We start from the raw sequence: 16,877 nt of genomic DNA, 5'->3' as shown, positions 1-16,877 counted from the left end.
TTCTGAAAAAGAAAGTTTTAAATGGTACTAACTTGAGGCATGCTTTAAAAATAAAGGTGAACTTTCTATTTGTACTATGTTCTCTAAGCATAGTAATGAAGAAGAGGTGTATTTGTTTCCCAGGGCTGTCTTAATAAAGCATCAAATACTGGCTGATTTATCCGAGAAGTTTATTCTTTCACAATTCTGAGGATGGAAGTTTGAATTCAATGTGTCAGCAGGCCCTCGCTCCCCTCCCTCTGAGGCTTCTAGAGAAGAATCCTTCCTTATCCCTTAAAGCTTCTTGTGGTGACCAGCAATCTTGGTATAACTTGGTTTATAGATGAACCACTCCAATCCCTTTCTTCCTCTGGGAATATCCAAATTTCCCTTTTCATATTTTGACAATGGTCATGTTAAATTTAGGACCCAGTATAACCACATCTTAAATTCATTACATCTGCAAAGATCCTATTTTCATAAAAAACTTCTTTCATAGGTTCTGAGAAGATATATATTCTAGCAGGACATTATTCAAACCAGTGCAAACAGATAATCCTGAAATGACCATTTGGGAAAATAAAAAGGTAAAATGAATTTCTTTTTCAAAATGCATGTGACTCAATATATATTATTTGTTTTTCTTCTGTGAATCTCACTAAAATGATAGCAAAATAATAAAACAATAAGAAAGATTATATACAAATATTAAAACACAAAAGCAAACATTGAAAAGAATCCAAAAAAAATTTTAATGTAAAAAACTCTAAAATTCTCAAATAGATATAACAAAAGAAGGATGCTATAAAAGAAAAACATCATAGAACAAAAATATAATAGAAATAAATAACAGTATAAAATAATTTAAAGATAAAGTCCAGGAACAAAGGTTAAAACACATATACACACACACACAGGGAATATAGAAAAAAAAAGTTGGAGAATGAATTCATGATATTCAGCATCCATTTAATATGAAATGGAGAGGAAAAAATACAAATATAAACTATTTTTTTTTTACTTAAAGGACATAAATCTCCAAATTGAAGGTGTCTAGCATATGTGGCCCATGTTAATTAACTTTCCATTACTGTAATGAATTCATGAAACAATGAACTTACAAAGAGAAAATGTTTTTTTGGCTCATAATTTTGGAGGATTTATTTCAGGATTGGGTGGATCCATTATTTTTAGGACTTCAATGAGACAGAATATCATTGCCAGAAGCACATTGTAAAATTCACCTCATGGCCAAAACACGAAAGAGAGGAAAAAAAAAGAGACTCGGATCCCGTAATCCCTTTGGAGGTTATACTTCTGATGACCTAAAATCGCCTACTTGGCCCAGCCTCTTAAAGTTTCCACCAGCTGGAAAATCCACCATTTTCTAACAGCACCAAGTGTTTATAACCAAGTGTTTATAACACGGGCTGTAGGTGACATTAAGATTCCAAACTATAGTATGACTCATAGAAAACTTGAAGAAGACCTGACAAACTACATGAAATGTGAAATTTCAAAACCAGGTACAAAGGAACAAGCTTAAAGCACCAGAGAAAATAATAAAGGATATCCATAAGAGATAGAAAATCCGACTCTGGTAATGGGTGCACCTGTCTTTGTGTACACTAAAAAAAAAAAAAAAAAAAAAAAAAAAAAAAAAAAAAAAAAAAAAAAAACAAACCCACAGAATTGCACATTTTAAGTTGAGAATTGTTTATGAATTATATCTCCCAAAGGTGGTTGTTTTTTTTTTCCTCCCTCCCCCTAAAGAAATGATGGTGTGTGACTACTGAATTTGGATGAGGCGTGATACTCTTCTTCTGCCACACTCTTTCTTGGCATGCTCACTTTCTCTCTTGAGGGCAACCAGCCATCATATGAAGATGCTCAAACAGCTCATGGAAAGACCCTGGTGGCAGGAATCAGGCCTTCTGCTGGCAGCCAGCCCCATGTGAGTGAAGAAATTTGTGAATACATTCTCACCCCTTCAGATGACTGCAACCCCGGCCAAATCTTGACTACCACTTGCCAGGAGGTTCTGAACCAGAATCACCCAGTTAAGTTGGTTCTGAATTCCTGACCCACAGAAATTGTTTAAGTTAGAAATATTTATTGTTGTTTTAACTAAATATTGGAGTCATTTGTTAAGCTGCATAGATTATAAGTATGACATCATCGGAAAGAAAATAATCAAAGTGCACTCTTTGGGAAGCGAAGAATATTTACAAGAGCATAACTATTTATTTTCTATTCCTACTTTGAAGAATCACAGGGGCACCTTTCATGTAACATATAATGTACATGAACACAGAAACTAGATTTAACTAATATTTCTATGTCTGCACTGATCATAGGTGTGGAAGAAATGGAGATTCATGTACAAGAGTGCTAAATTCTAATTTGCCATAGAGCGAAAACAGAATGTGATTGCTAAAACTGATACAGGTACAAAATAGTTGTATAAGTGTGTGTCGCCAGGTGGCCAGGCTGGCCAGATGAGCTGGGTTCAAAGGAGCTGGCTGCAGCAATAAACTGAGAAAAAAGCAAAGAAACCACGCAAAACACGAGTTTCGAGGGTGGGAATGTTTGGTGACCCCGAGGGTCAGCTCCATGCTGGATAGCACTGGAAGAAGCAAGAGAGTGCTCCTGGATCCCCCATATTTATTGGAGAAAAGACATTTGGTAGAATATTCTACCCAAATAAGGCAAGGGATAGGGTTTCAAAGGATGGAGTCCTGCTTGGTGATGTCTTGTGGTCAGCAGATTGACATCTTGGCAAGTCACACCCATCTCAGATGCTGTGTGGAATCACAAGCAGAGCAAGAGGAAAGGCACACTTGCATCCCACAGCCCAATCAGCACCCAGCGCCAGACCAGTCCCCTCATATGCTCAAATTTGCATAACTCACACACAGCCCATGGATAGCTCCAACAGGGAAATATGTTATTTATATACAGAGATAAATACCAGAGAAAATTATAAATGTTGTGATTCATGGGTTGTGGAATGAAGGCCTAAGGGATGGAGAGAATATTTCAGTGACCCACTGATGTACATTGTATTCCTGGGTGCTATTTCAAAATTCAAATTATTTTTTATGAAGAATGAATATAAATATAAAAGCTGAAAAGCTAATAGTAGATAAAAACAGGAATGGAATTTATATTCCAGAGTTTCTAATATGTGTCATACACTCTGTTCACATTATTGTATTTATTAAAAGATAATCTTCAGGAAAAGATAAATTATGGCTCATGCAGATATAAAAACAAACACATATTAAATAATTTATTTTCCATACATGATCTGAAGGTACCCAGTTGATGTCATAACCAGTTCAAAGAAAGAGTCAAAACACCAAAAAATTATCTCGGGATAAAGGAATGTTGAGATGAACTTCAACTAGAAACAAAACTATTTTCCACAGAGGGGAGGAAGTCAGTTCCGTCACTCACTGCCAGACCTAGCAGAATTGACTTATCTATCAGTTAGGTACCAAAAAAAAAAAAAAAAAAAGTTCAAAGGAGCTTAAAGAAAATGAACAGGACTAGAATATGACAACCCAGAAGGGCGTGCTGCAAACGATGCAGTTTTCCAATGAAATACCAAATTAATACAATGTGTAGGCTAACCTAGTGAGGCAGGTGCTGTTTTTTTTTATTTGTTTATTTGTTTGTTTTTTGTAGAGAAAGAAAGTGAAGCTTAAAAATTGGTTATATACCTTGTTTATATTCCGATAGTTAACAAAGGCATAATTAGGAATGTGGATTCTGTATATTTATATGTGTATGTGCGTATTTTTGAGGATGACCTTGATCCTTGATATTGATAACTGATTTTTTTTTTACTTCAAAAGATAATGGTATACATTTCTTCTGTGGTTTATTGTTTGTTTGTTCAAAATTGATATCGTCAGTTCACCACCCAAGGTCCAGTCAAATTGAACTCTTTGGGTTCCAGGGACCTTACCTATACCATTGGCTTCTATTAGGCCTTCAAGGGGCTGTGAAAGGTCACAAAAATTCTGTATTCTTCCCAAAATAAAGAAAGCCTTCCTCATGCAATTTCTTTCTCTTGTATGATCATCACAGTTCCATTTACACTTCACTCCCTTTCTTTCTTCTTTTTCTCCTTTTATAAATCCTATCTCCCCCCAAGTTTACACCTCACAAACTTGATTCTGTCACCCAGCTCTGGCTTGAGCCTGACTAGGTGCAAAAGGACCATAACTAGTTTAGATAAGGGAGATAACGACCAGGGAAGCAGTGCTGACCTCCCCTTGCCCTTGCCTGGCTTAGTTTCTGTGACATTTATAACTGCCGGAAGAACTCGTGATATCTTGTAGGGTGGGTCAAACTGTGTCCTTTCCAGTCATCCTCTTCCCTCAGAGGCCACAAAACTTGACCACAATCACACTGTGTGCAGCAGGGGCTGTTGGAATAATCAATACTTAGAGTTTGATACATTTTAAAAACCATAGTAACTGCCAAACAACATAGAGATGATATTTATTTATTAAATTGTTTGTTTTTACCATGTTGGTGGTCAAACCCAGGGCTTTGCACAGTCTAGACACATGCTCTACCAATGAGCTGCATCTCCATCCCTAAAGGACATGTTTTTCCTTTGCAGTATTGGGGATTGAACCCAGGGGTGCTCTACCTCTCAGCTGCATTATTTATTTACAAATAAAATAAATTTAATTAATTTATTTTTTATTTTGATACAGAGTCTCACTAAGCTGCCCAAGCTGATCTAGAACTTGAGATTCTTCTGCTTCAACCTCCTGAGTTACTGGGCCTTCAGACTTGTACCACCACATTTGACACCTAAATAACTTTATTTTTAAACAACATTAAAATATATTTAAAAGATAGGGGAAGGCAAGTTAGATGTGGTCAAGTTGGTCCTTAGGTTTGCGTGTTCAGGCATTTCACAAGTTATGTTGTATCTATTATATGCCAGTCATAATTTTATCAGGTTACTGAGTGATTATTTGGCTCTTGGGAAATTACTCTTGAGTCACTAGAGACTAATAAAATATGAAAGTATTAATTGGCACTTTCAGGAAATATCATCATCCTCTTTAATCCAGGTCACAGATGAAGGAGGTGAACACTTGGCACACTGAAGGAGCAAACCAGTCCATCAGTAGAATGAATCATGGGGCAACAAACCACACAGTCAGATCTCCTTCACATGGTACTTCTCACCAAGAAATTAAACTAAAACCTTCACATTTTATGATGGCTCCACAAGATTTTTCATATTATTCAGAGGAAAGACAAATATTTAGATAGGTTTGCACAAGACCATTACTTTACCAAGATTGTATTGTTGGTATGTAATATATAGAGATATAATGAAGAGAGCTGAATGATTTCAGAAAACAATGTCGTCAAACTATTCTATCCTAAACTGGGTATTTATTTCTGGGTGCCTGGGTGGTATGTAGGTACAATCACAGAATCCTTTCACTGTTTCTTTTTATATACTCTGGAAATCAGTACCTTTGTGCTATGACAATATTGCACAAATGTTTTAAAATGAAATTAGTCTTCTGGTAGTCAGATGAAAACTGATAAGGCAAATGAATTTTAGGAAAATCTTAGTGTTTTTAAAAGCGACTGAAGGTATCCTGGACTTTGGCATTGAATGCAGCAGACAGTTTGTAAGAAAACTGCCACACCCCAGACATTTGTGTCTTCCTATAGCCACCTTCCCTTGAGTGTGGGAAGGACATACTGTGCACATCTAATGAATAAAATATGGAAGGGATGATATGTCACTTCTGAGACTAGGTTATAAAATGACTGTGAGTTCTGTCTTGGTGTTCTCATTTTCTTTTTCTCTTTCTCTCATCACTCATTCTCAGGCCAGCAGGCTTTGAGTATTGTAAGCAATTCTAAGGAGAAGTCTATCTGGTGGGAAACTAACATCTCTGCACAGCATGAAATGGAAGCTTATCAACAGCATAAATGAATTTGGAAGTGAACCCTTCAATTTTATTGAATTTTGAGATGATGGAAGCCTGGGATAACAATTTAAATGCAGCCCAGTGAAAAAACTTGCATCAGAATCATCAGGATAAACCGCTTCTGGATTCTGGACCTTCAGAAACCATGAGATTAGAACAAATGTTTATTATTTTTCAGGTGCTAAATTTTGAGATACTATGTTATATAGCAACAGATAAGTAATAGAATATACTGTTCCATATAACATGTTATCTCCAATACTTAAAAATAATAAAATAGGGGCGGGGGATATAGCTCACTTGGTAGAGTGCTTGCTTCACATGCACAAGGCCCTGGGTTCAGTCCCTAGCAACACACACTCCTCCTCCTCCTCCTCCTCCTCCTCCTCCTCCTCCTCCTCCTCCTCCTCCTCATCATCATCATAAAAGAGAGTCTAATAGGTGACATTAGTCTAATAACATGATAGGTTGTTTGTTAATCAACATTAGTGGCTTTAAACACGTGTTTTGATTTGGAAAACCCATAGTCTGTTCAAAGGAGTTCCTTATAAATACTTAGAGTTTAGTGTTAGTTAAAAAGTATAACACTTATCAGCTCACAACTTCCCATCAAATTTCCATGAACATTAAAAAAATGTTATATACTAGAACTCTGCCTGACACTAAAGGATTATGTTAATGACTTTGTTTAGGTTTATTCTGGGGAACAAATGAATTAGCACTTAGGAGTTCCATATTTATAAGAAAATGGTCTCCTGTATTTCCATATTGACGAGTTGATAAGTGGATCCACTTACATCCATGTTAGGGACAATGCTGTTTGATGGAATAAGGAGATGTGCTTGCAAGAAATTATATGGAATCTTATTCCTTTTTCCATTGCAATCACTGTAGGAAAAGAAATTATTTTGCATTCAAGCAATATTCTGCTTTGAAAAGGTTTATACAGCAATATCATTACAAATATTCAAACCATTAAAGTTTTCACCTCACAAATCCCTTGATTATAGATCAATAATGGATTGGTTTTAGCAGTTAAAAATTTACATTAATATATCCATGCTCTATAATTTCTTGAATGAATCATATTACTTTCATTTTTATATGGGTTTAACTAATCCAAGACAAAATCCTCCAGTAATCCTAAGTACTTTAGAATTAGAATATGGCAACCTCCCAATTCATTATGTGACTAAAAATAAAAAGGGATATAAGTTAGAGATAAATTATGTCATTTAATGAGTTTTTCACAAAACAGTGGCATCTAGTGGTCTTTGAAAATCATCCTCCTGAGTGTTTCTAATTTGTCTTTGCTCTTTAGTTTGAAAATATGGCATTAGTTGTCCATAGTTGGTTTGCTTGTTAGTTAAATTTACTAGTATGTCTTGCTTCATAGAATCAAGTTTTTGCAATATTAAATTCATCTTTTATTTTTCAGTTGTGTACTTTACCTAAAGTCCACAGTTTTATTCTTCTTACTATTTTATAGTTATTCTAATATAGATATTTGTATATAGATAGTGCTAATGAGTTAATGCCACTAAAATAGATAAATTACTTTTGTAACATCAAACAAAAGACTAAGAACAAAGAGCTATGTAAAAAGATTCACCTTTAGAAGCTATGAAATTTGCCTTTTTGGCTTTCTAACAGAACAGAGTAATGTAAGCTCTTTTATCACTGCTTGGTAATAATAGTATGTGTAAATATTCTTTAAACCTAATAGTCTGTAAACCTGAGCACAATATATTCATGTTTTGAACTTTCTTAAATACTATTCACTGGAAGAAAGATGTTGACCTTATCTTTTCATTATTTATTAGGAACAAATATGGTGTGCACCAGGTTGGTTTAAGAAAAGCAAATAAAATATTTTCTTTCATATATAAAAATGAATTAATGATATGTATGTTTTTCTGTCAAAATGATATTGCTTTAAGATTTATCTGCCTGAGCTAGCCTATAAAAGATAATGTGAGACTGCTTTAAAATACAAGGATTTAATTTGTGCTTAAGAACATTCTCTTCACTCATGAACATTACTTGTGACACTTAGAGGGATCTCACTGTACTCTAACTCCAAAAATGATTTTAAATAATTATGATGGACATGAACTCAGAAGTGTGTCATAGAACAACTATTAATTTAAATAAATTCATATTCATGCACAGTTCCACATTTATTATATAAACAGGGGAGTGTTTATGTAGTGTTCTCTTTTCTTGGTCTGGGAGCTGGTCATACTTTGTATAAATTCATTGAGATGGATAACATGATTTGAATAGAAATATTATACATACCATGTGCATTATATTTAACTAAAATTTACATTAAAAGCCTAAGAAGGCAAAAGTTGAAAATTTTTTTGGAGAAAGTTCTCGATATTGCAATCTTTATTTGAAAACATAAGGCCTAATGGGGTATACTTTTTATTGAATTATTTTTGTAATCCCTTTTAAAGATTAATATTAAATTTTCCTCTAGCTTAATATTAAAGTTTCCTCTAGTGGTAAAATATATACAACTTATTTTTGTATATATACATATAGTTATTTTCTATTTTCCTTATAGAGAATAACTCAATTTATTTGTTTAAAATAAGTTGTAAATCTTTGAACATTGATTTATCCTAGAAGTTGGAATTACTCATTTAGTTAACACCAGATTTGGGGTCTACATAATTTAGATCAACTTCTTTATTCTTGAGATATCTTTAGAGCAATTAACATTACCAACCAGTAGCAGCCTACAACATAATTTAGTGTTAACCCAAGTTTTCTAATAGTGATATTTTATTTGTAAATATGTGTAGCTCACACAACTAATTCACATAAAATATTATTTTATTCAGGGGTTTCTAAAAATAGTAGAAACAGAAATGGAAAAGAATCCTTGTTGCATGAATTCAAACTTTATATGGAAAAATACTGCTTTATGATTGGACATTACAAAGTCATATAATTCACTTTAGTCATCAAATTCTAAATATCAAGAAGATTGAAAGGTATAATTAAAATAAAATATAGTATTAGGTAGTTTCTAATTCAGAATATAATTTAAGAAATTATTCAGAAACTCTATGGTCCAGAATGCTCATGTATATTTTCAGACTCTTCCATAAATATAAGCCACATTATTAAGTTGAAAATCATTTTTAAAAGACAATAAACAGGGTTGGGGTTGTTGCTCAGTAGTAGAGTGCTCACATAGCGTATGTGAGGCTTTTGGTTCAATCCTCAACACCAATAAAAATAAATGAGTAAAATAAAGTCACTATGTCCATCTACAACAAAATAAAAAATTAAAATTAAAAAAGACCACAAACAGGTAGCATTCGTAAATCACTATTTTCTTCAAATTAAAAAAAAAACGCTATTAAATATTAAAGCATAGATGACACTTTTTGCTGAGAGAAGACATGAACCATCAAATTTGCTGCAGTAGGTAGGTGTTAGTAACACTGTTCACATATGTTCTCTGATTCAGATCCTGTGCTGCTTGCCCCATCATTGTATGAGGTGGGATCTGGCCACCCCTGAGGCTCCCACTGGGAGCAAATTTTGACCACTGATTGGTAAGAGACACAAAAGATATAACAGATAAGTTTTCTCTCCGCTTTTTACTCAATGAAGTGCTCCAATTCATAGGAGGACTTTTTCCATACACGCCACTTCAAGGTTTGTCAAATTATGATAGCATAATAATGCAACACCATGCATCCCCTTCCCCCAATTTCTTTGCCTCACTTTATCTCTTATGCTTGGTGCCATGGAATTACCCTTCTAAATAATTAGCACATTAACATGAAGGCTTTTTTTTAATCACATAAAGAGTCCAAACTAAGAGATTTTTTGTGTTCAAGCTCTCTGAGGAAAATTATATGCTATTAATGTAACACATAAAAATATAAGTCCTTAAGCTTTAATATGTAACTACAGTAATATTACAGGTGCCGCTTTCTTCAAATAAGCCTTCCTAGGGTTCTCATTGACGGAGACAAGAAAAATGAGAAGAATACTTTTGTTTTGATGGTGGTAGTGGAAAGATACTCGGAGTTCAATTCTGATCATTTAACCTTGAGTTTCCTATTAGACATTCAAATATATATAAAAAAGGCAGATGGTTTTATGAGTCTCAATCTTGGAGAAGAGGTCCAGGATGGACATAGAAATGTGGGGATCCTCAGCATATGGGTGGTATATCATACCATGAGATTGGACAAAATTTCCTAATGACTCAGTGTTGGCATAAGGAGATGATCCCAAATGATGGCTCTCTATTTCCATATTTAGAGATCAGGAAATGGAGGAATAGGAGAGACTAACAGAGTTTCCAGAAAGGTAGAGGAAAAACCTAGAGTGCATGATGGTTTGGTTGTCAAGAGAAGACAAAAATTTTTTTCAAGAGAGGAAAAAATATCACCTAATGGGTACAATGATGTCGTCAGGTGAAGAAAAAAAAATGACTAAGAATATAGACTGAATATTGCAATGTGACTAATTTAATAGAAGCATATTTTGTGAAGCAGAGAGGGGTGAAAAGTTGATTAAAAGATTCAAGAGAGTATGAGAGGAGGGAAAGTGGGTGTATAGACACCTCATTCAAGGAATTTAGTATAGAGGGAACAAATGAAATGAGATATAAGTAGGAGGAGGTAATGAGGATATGAAAGGTTTTTTCAAAGATGATTTTAATGAATAGTATTGTTATATGCTGAAGGAAATGACCCAGAAGAGACAGAAAAAAATGTATGATTCAAGAAACAGAGAGATAAATTAATTGCTGGAACACTATCCTGCAGTGCATCATAAGAATAGTATCTGGTAAACAATTAAAACTGGCCCTTAATGTCAGAATGGACAATTCACCCACCATAACAGAAAGAAATGCAAAAGATTCCGATGGATGTATATGTTAGTGTTGTAAGTCTATGTTCAATCTTTTCAAAAATTGCTTCTATTTTCTTACTAGAATAGGAAGTCAAATCCTTAGGTCACAATAAAGATAGAAAATGAATTGTTAAAAGGTTGAGAACAGGCAGAAACAGAGTCTAGCTAGGTAAATAAAAACATGATCAGTATATGGATTTACAAGATAGAAGGCAGCAGCGTCAAGGACTATTTGGGTTAGTGATACTGAAATTGAAATAAGTATGGACATCCATGAGTTTTTCTTTAGCTGTGCTCAGCTATGGGATTACATTCAAAGAGTAGGCAAGATATTTAGGTTTTAACTAAAGTCATAAGTTAGCAGAGAAAGTAAGATAAACGGGAAAGGACAGGGAGTTGAGAATGTAAATAAGGAAGTGGTTATAATGATGGACATAAGACTTGTTAGATTAAAGTGGGGAGAGATAGGATGTTGAGAGGATGGTATGTAATATGTTATAAATGTCGGAGAGAGCAAATAAATTTTGGATTTCAGGTATCAGAAACAGAATTATTTGGAGTGGTTTCAGAAAGAAAAACAAAGACTATAAAGATGTAGTTATCTAGTTTTGACCTAAGGCAGAAGGTCTACTACTCAAATGTCCATGGAACTAATAGGATCATCTATATGAATATTGCAATGATGAAAAAAATTGCAGAAGTAGTGCAGAGGGCATTACAGTAATTAGAAACCGAGTGATGCTTATTCAAGGAAGAGGGTGAGCGATGGCCTGTGGAGTTACACATGATTGCAACAAAGAGAAATAATGGGAGATATAAATTGATTGCACAAATTTGAAAGCAGAAGGCTTTTAAAGAAGAGGAAAGAAGAGTGGGCTGGAAGAAGCAAAGCAGAGCAAAGAGAATCCCTAATGCGTCTCTCGGCCCACTTGTAAGACAAGTGGAACACAAGCGGTCATCATTTGAGCATACAATACATAGGAAAGGGGCTTCCAGGAAAGCCAAGGTTTCATTAAAGCAAGATGGCCCAGGGAGGGTTCACAGAAGAATTTGCTGATTATCTACCATGACATCCAGTGTTGCAGCGAGAGAAGATGGGATCAGTGAGGTATAGCATCACAAAAGGCACTATGCAGGAAGACCAGATATATATTCCAGGAATGTTGGTTGTTTTCTAGGGGTTAATATTAACTGGTAGAAGTGGCTTAATGGATTTAGTCTTAATGTTTCAAGGCAGAGAGTGGCGGCCAGGCTGTTGAGTGTCAGGGGCAGGAAGTCTTCTAGTCTGCCGCTTTTCTTGTACCAATAAAGGCACAGATTTCTGCAGAGTGGAGTCCTGCTCCTAGTGCAATCTAACTTATGACCTCTGCCTTTGGAAGCCTTCAGTCTGACAGTGAAGGGCTGCTGCCCAGAGCACAGGGGATCCTTCGACCTGTGTCAAAGGCAATTTGCTATCAATGGTAAACTGCAGAGGGATGGTCTTCTTTCAGGCACACAGGTTTCTTGCTAATTTCTCCTGAAAGAGCCCTATGGAAAGAGCACAAAATTTACAAGCTAAGTGAGAACTAGTTTTGGTTATGCACTCACTAAACCTTACTTTTTCTCTGTTGCATCTATGTATTCATTTCATCTACAGAAGGTCTAGAAATTTGGGCAGTAGTTTTTATTCCTATTCCCTGAAGATCTTGATTATGATTGTAGGAAATTATGATTCAGTGAAAATTCACAGTATCTTTTAGAATTTATTAAGTCAGGATTTATGATAATTTCAATTAAATTTGATGGAATTTTTAATAAATATTCTTAAATTTTAATAAAATTAAATTTCAATAAATTTCCCTTTTGAAGTTGATAGTATTCAAAATGTCAATGGTGTTGTTGCAATCCATCTTTTTGAGATGTGGGATGATGTGTCACCCTAAAAGTAATGGATCAGAATTTTCAATGGTGTAAGGGACATGAAAGATATTTGAAAAAGTCCCCCTACTTAAGATAAATATCCTCCACCCTAGGAGATGGTGACCCCCATTCCATGAAAATGCTGCTTTGTAGGATAAATAGCTATAGTTAGAGTTGAGAAAAGTGTGTTTCAGAGGAATGAGTTGTGTAAAAATGGAAATTTGAGAGTGGAGATGTAGATTGGGAGGTGGCTGTGTCAAGAAGAAAGGGAGAGATCAGAATCTATATGTGTCCAATTATATGATGAGAAATTTGTATTTAATTTTTTGGAGGTTTTGGGATTTATTGATTTTAAAGTAGGAGCACGATGTAATCAGGCATAAATGCTCCAAGGCACATTCCAGTTGTAAAAGATGGGTTGGAGGATGTTTGAAGAATGTTGGAGAATAAAATTGGGAGACGAGTGAAGATGTTGCTGATTCAAGTCAGCAGCAATAAAGGACTCATCTAAGGCAGTGGCAATAGGTATAGACAATGAGAGGGTTTGAAAACCAAATAGTAAGAACATTGAGAAAAAGATGAATTAGCTATATGGAAAATGAAGAGAAAGGAAGTTAGTACTTTTTAAATATCTCCTATGTGCTTCATGCGAGGTACTTCACTATGTGCTTCTATTTGATCTCCCCCACAAATCTGAGAATGGAGTGTTGCTGCCTCATTTTTTGCATAAGAAGAACTAGAAGGTCAAAGAATGTTTTTCTATATGTCAAATGTAACCAGTTAGGTACTGCAAGAGCTGGAATTAAAGCAGGGTGCTTGACTTCCAACCACACACTTTTCCCTTTATATGTAATTCTTTTAGAATTACAAAAGGAAAGTAGGACCACCAGATTTGGGGGGTTGACTACTTAGGCAGATGGTGGGCCCATTAGTAAAACTAAGCAGTGTTGGCTGGAGACAAAAGATGAAGGAAACAAAAAGTGTAAAGTACCTATGACCTGTCCAATTATATATAGAGAAGGTACTTGTAAATGCAACTCCAGAGACCAAAAGATATAACTTTGGATGTGGATCTATGGCTAGAGACACTCTAAGAGTCCAAGAAGAGAAATAGAATGGTAGGAGAGGAGGACCCATAAAGAAATTTGGAGATTAACAATCTTTAATAGAAGCAAAAGAGCCAAGGAAGGGATCATATCAGGAGCACCATCAGGAAAAAAATATATATTTTCACAGATGGAAAGAGAGAGAAGAGTTTTAAGGGGATGTAATAGTTAACAAGGAACATGCAACACTATATTCAATAAATGTACATTGAAATATTTTCCTTGGTATTAGAAAATGGGTCATCAGAGGCCCTGATGTGAAAAACAGTTCATTGAAATGGTGGAGGGGAAAGAAGTACTTGAATGTACTCTAACTGCTCTTGACCCAGAAGGGAATAATGTATGTAGAGGGATTTAGTTAGCATCATGGAACATTTAGATTTTTCTTTTTAGAGGTAAGATAGTCTTGAATATAATTTAATTTATTTTATGTTTAATTTTTAAATCAGGGATTTATTATACATTAGATGTTGTGCTTGTATTTTTCTTTAAAAATTTGTAGTTGTAGATGGAATGCATTTATTTTATTTGTTCATTTTTATGTGGTAGTGAGGATGGAAGCTAGTGCCTCACGCATGCTAGACAAGCATTCTACCACTGAACTACAGCCCTAGTCCTATGCTTGCATTTTAAATGAATTGTTTTATGTATTTTTCAAATAAACTTATAAGACATGTGTGAACTAGGGATCCTCCTTTTTAAGACAAATCAAATGAAGGACAGAAAGGTTAAAAATCTTGCCCAAGACCAGGCCACCTGGAAGAAGTGAGAGCCAGGCTTCAACCCAGGCAGTCTGGCTCAAGAGCCCTCATTTGTAACCACTGCATCTTGAGGAACAGGAAGACCATCTAGAGATGGAAGATGCTGGAGGGAGAAGACAGAAGGAAGGAGTGACAGTAAGCCAGGCTTGATGGCACGCATATATAATCCCAGCAGCCTCATAGGCTGAGGCAGGAGGATTCCAAGTTTGAGGCCAGCCTTTGCAACCTAGTGAGACTCTGTCTCAAAATTAAAAACAAAAAGGGCTGGAGATGTGGCTCAGTGTGCCTCTAGGTTCAATTCTCAGTGGTAATAATAATGATAATAATAATAATAATAATAATAATAATAATAATAACAACATGGAGTGAGAGCCCCCAAGTGTAGGACAGGAATTGCATAGCCCAACACAGAGTACAAATTCACTTCTGCTGTTTGAAGAAAGAAAAAGAATATCAATGTGTTGGTGAATGTTTGAAAGTTCTAACCTAAGGAGAAAGGTTTTTTTTTTTTTAATTTTACACAAAAGATCTAATAAGTAAATATATATATGTATATAATATTATATTAATGTAATATAATATTATATTATATATGATACAAATAATTTAAAATTTTTCACTTTTATTTATTTTATAAGCTATCTTTCCTTATATATACTAAACAGTGACAACTATTAGGGAGAGTTTGCATTTTCTGTTTCATTGATTAGTCTATTTGAACATAATGCCATGCTTTGTTAGTGATTTTTTTGGCTTATCTTTTATGTTGGTTCATCCATAAAACAATACTTGTGCATCTACCTTGTGCTTGGCACACTATGTATACACTCATGGTGAATAAGGCCTTTAGACACACACATCCCCCGAGCTCATGAGGCTTTCTTGAAGTCCAGGAATCAGCAAAATTTTCTGTTCATGAATAGATTATAAATACTTCACAAATGGTGTGAATATACTTTGTATACAACCAGAGATATGAAAAATTGTGCTGTATATGTGTAACATATATATGAATTGTAATGCATTCTACTGTCATATATAACAAATTAGAATTTTTTAAAAAAAGAACTAGTCTGTTGTGTTGCAACTCTTCATCTCTGTCACTGTAGTTAAAAGCAGCCAGATGGCGTGTACATGAAAAGCACGGCTATATTATGATATAAAGGTATCTATAAAAATAAGCAGGGGGCTAGATTTGGTCTGCAAATTACTGATCTAGTCTAGGAATGAAGTTATCTGGATGATCAATTATCAGATAAGACTTACAAAATGTTTTTGAAGCATCAGTGGAAATTTAAGGACTCTACCTTGTGTTCTTAAGCAGCCAATTTCCACAAAGTTTGGGGTTGAGGTAGAGTGACACACATCCAGGTTTGCTTCAGGCATTTCAAGTTTATACCTGAGATGCCAGTGTAATGGGATATACAACTTCCCTTTTTACTCTTTGAAAATTTCTAGTTAGGATGTTAAAGTGTATGCTTACCCACGTTTAGGAGCTAAAATAATAATCTCTCTTAATATTAAAAGAAAAGATCTCAATTAAGGTAGAGCTGTAGCAGGAGGATATATATATATATATATATATATATATATATATATATATATATATATATAATCCCTAGTGTGAATTAAACTGGTAGCAGTGGCTGCACTGTATAACTGAGCTACATACTACTCCTCCCCCACTCACCTCCTTTTCCTCCTCCTTTTAATTTTGAGACAGGGCCTTGCTAAGTTGTTGAGGCTAGCCTCAAACTTGAGATACTCCTGCTTCAGCCTCCTGAGTTGCTGGGATCATAGGCATGTGCCCCAACACGGGGCTATATCAAAAAGTTATAATAGATATAGAAGCGTTTATTACAGTAAGTTGTCCAGAGTGTATATTAGAAATGGTTTAGGAGGAGCAGAATCAGCATTTTTATTTAATTGTGTTTATTAAAAAGAAGGGAAAGAGTAGAAGGACAGGAAGTAAAGAAGAAAAAATAGAAAGGGGATTATTGAGGAAATTAAAAATATATTGGGGTTTTTAAATCAATATTCTGTATAGAATATTATCAAGGGCTTGTTTTGTCTCCTTAAAAAATAATCTAGCCTGAATACTTGCTTTGTCCCTACTGGAAAGCAAAACTTTATACAGGAAGTAATAATCTAATCAAATAGTCTATTCTCAGAATATTTACATTCCTATTTTCTAGATGTAGTTGATTTTTAGAAAACAGCAAACATAGAGATAAACACTTAAATTTAGAAAGTCTAAGCAA

At 34.7% G+C, this 16,877-nt stretch overlaps 1 long non-coding RNA gene across 1 annotated transcript; it reads left to right on the top strand.

The window, feature by feature from the left end:
• The first annotated feature begins 473 nt into the window (after positions 1 to 473).
• On the top strand, positions 474 to 6,656 carry LOC308640774. The gene is made up of 3 exons (XR_014020350.1): positions 474 to 566; positions 1,753 to 1,933; positions 5,859 to 6,656. It is a non-coding gene; the product is annotated as an uncharacterized lncRNA (long non-coding RNA).
• The last annotated feature ends 10,221 nt before the right edge of the window (positions 6,657 to 16,877 follow it).

Source organism: Spermophilus citellus (genome assembly GCF_964194105.1).
Source record: "Spermophilus citellus genome assembly, chromosome: 2".
Taxonomy (NCBI): domain Eukaryota; kingdom Metazoa; phylum Chordata; class Mammalia; order Rodentia; family Sciuridae; genus Spermophilus; species Spermophilus citellus.
Note: the sequence above shows the minus strand (reverse complement) of the source record. Positions and strands in the feature narration are given on the sequence as shown.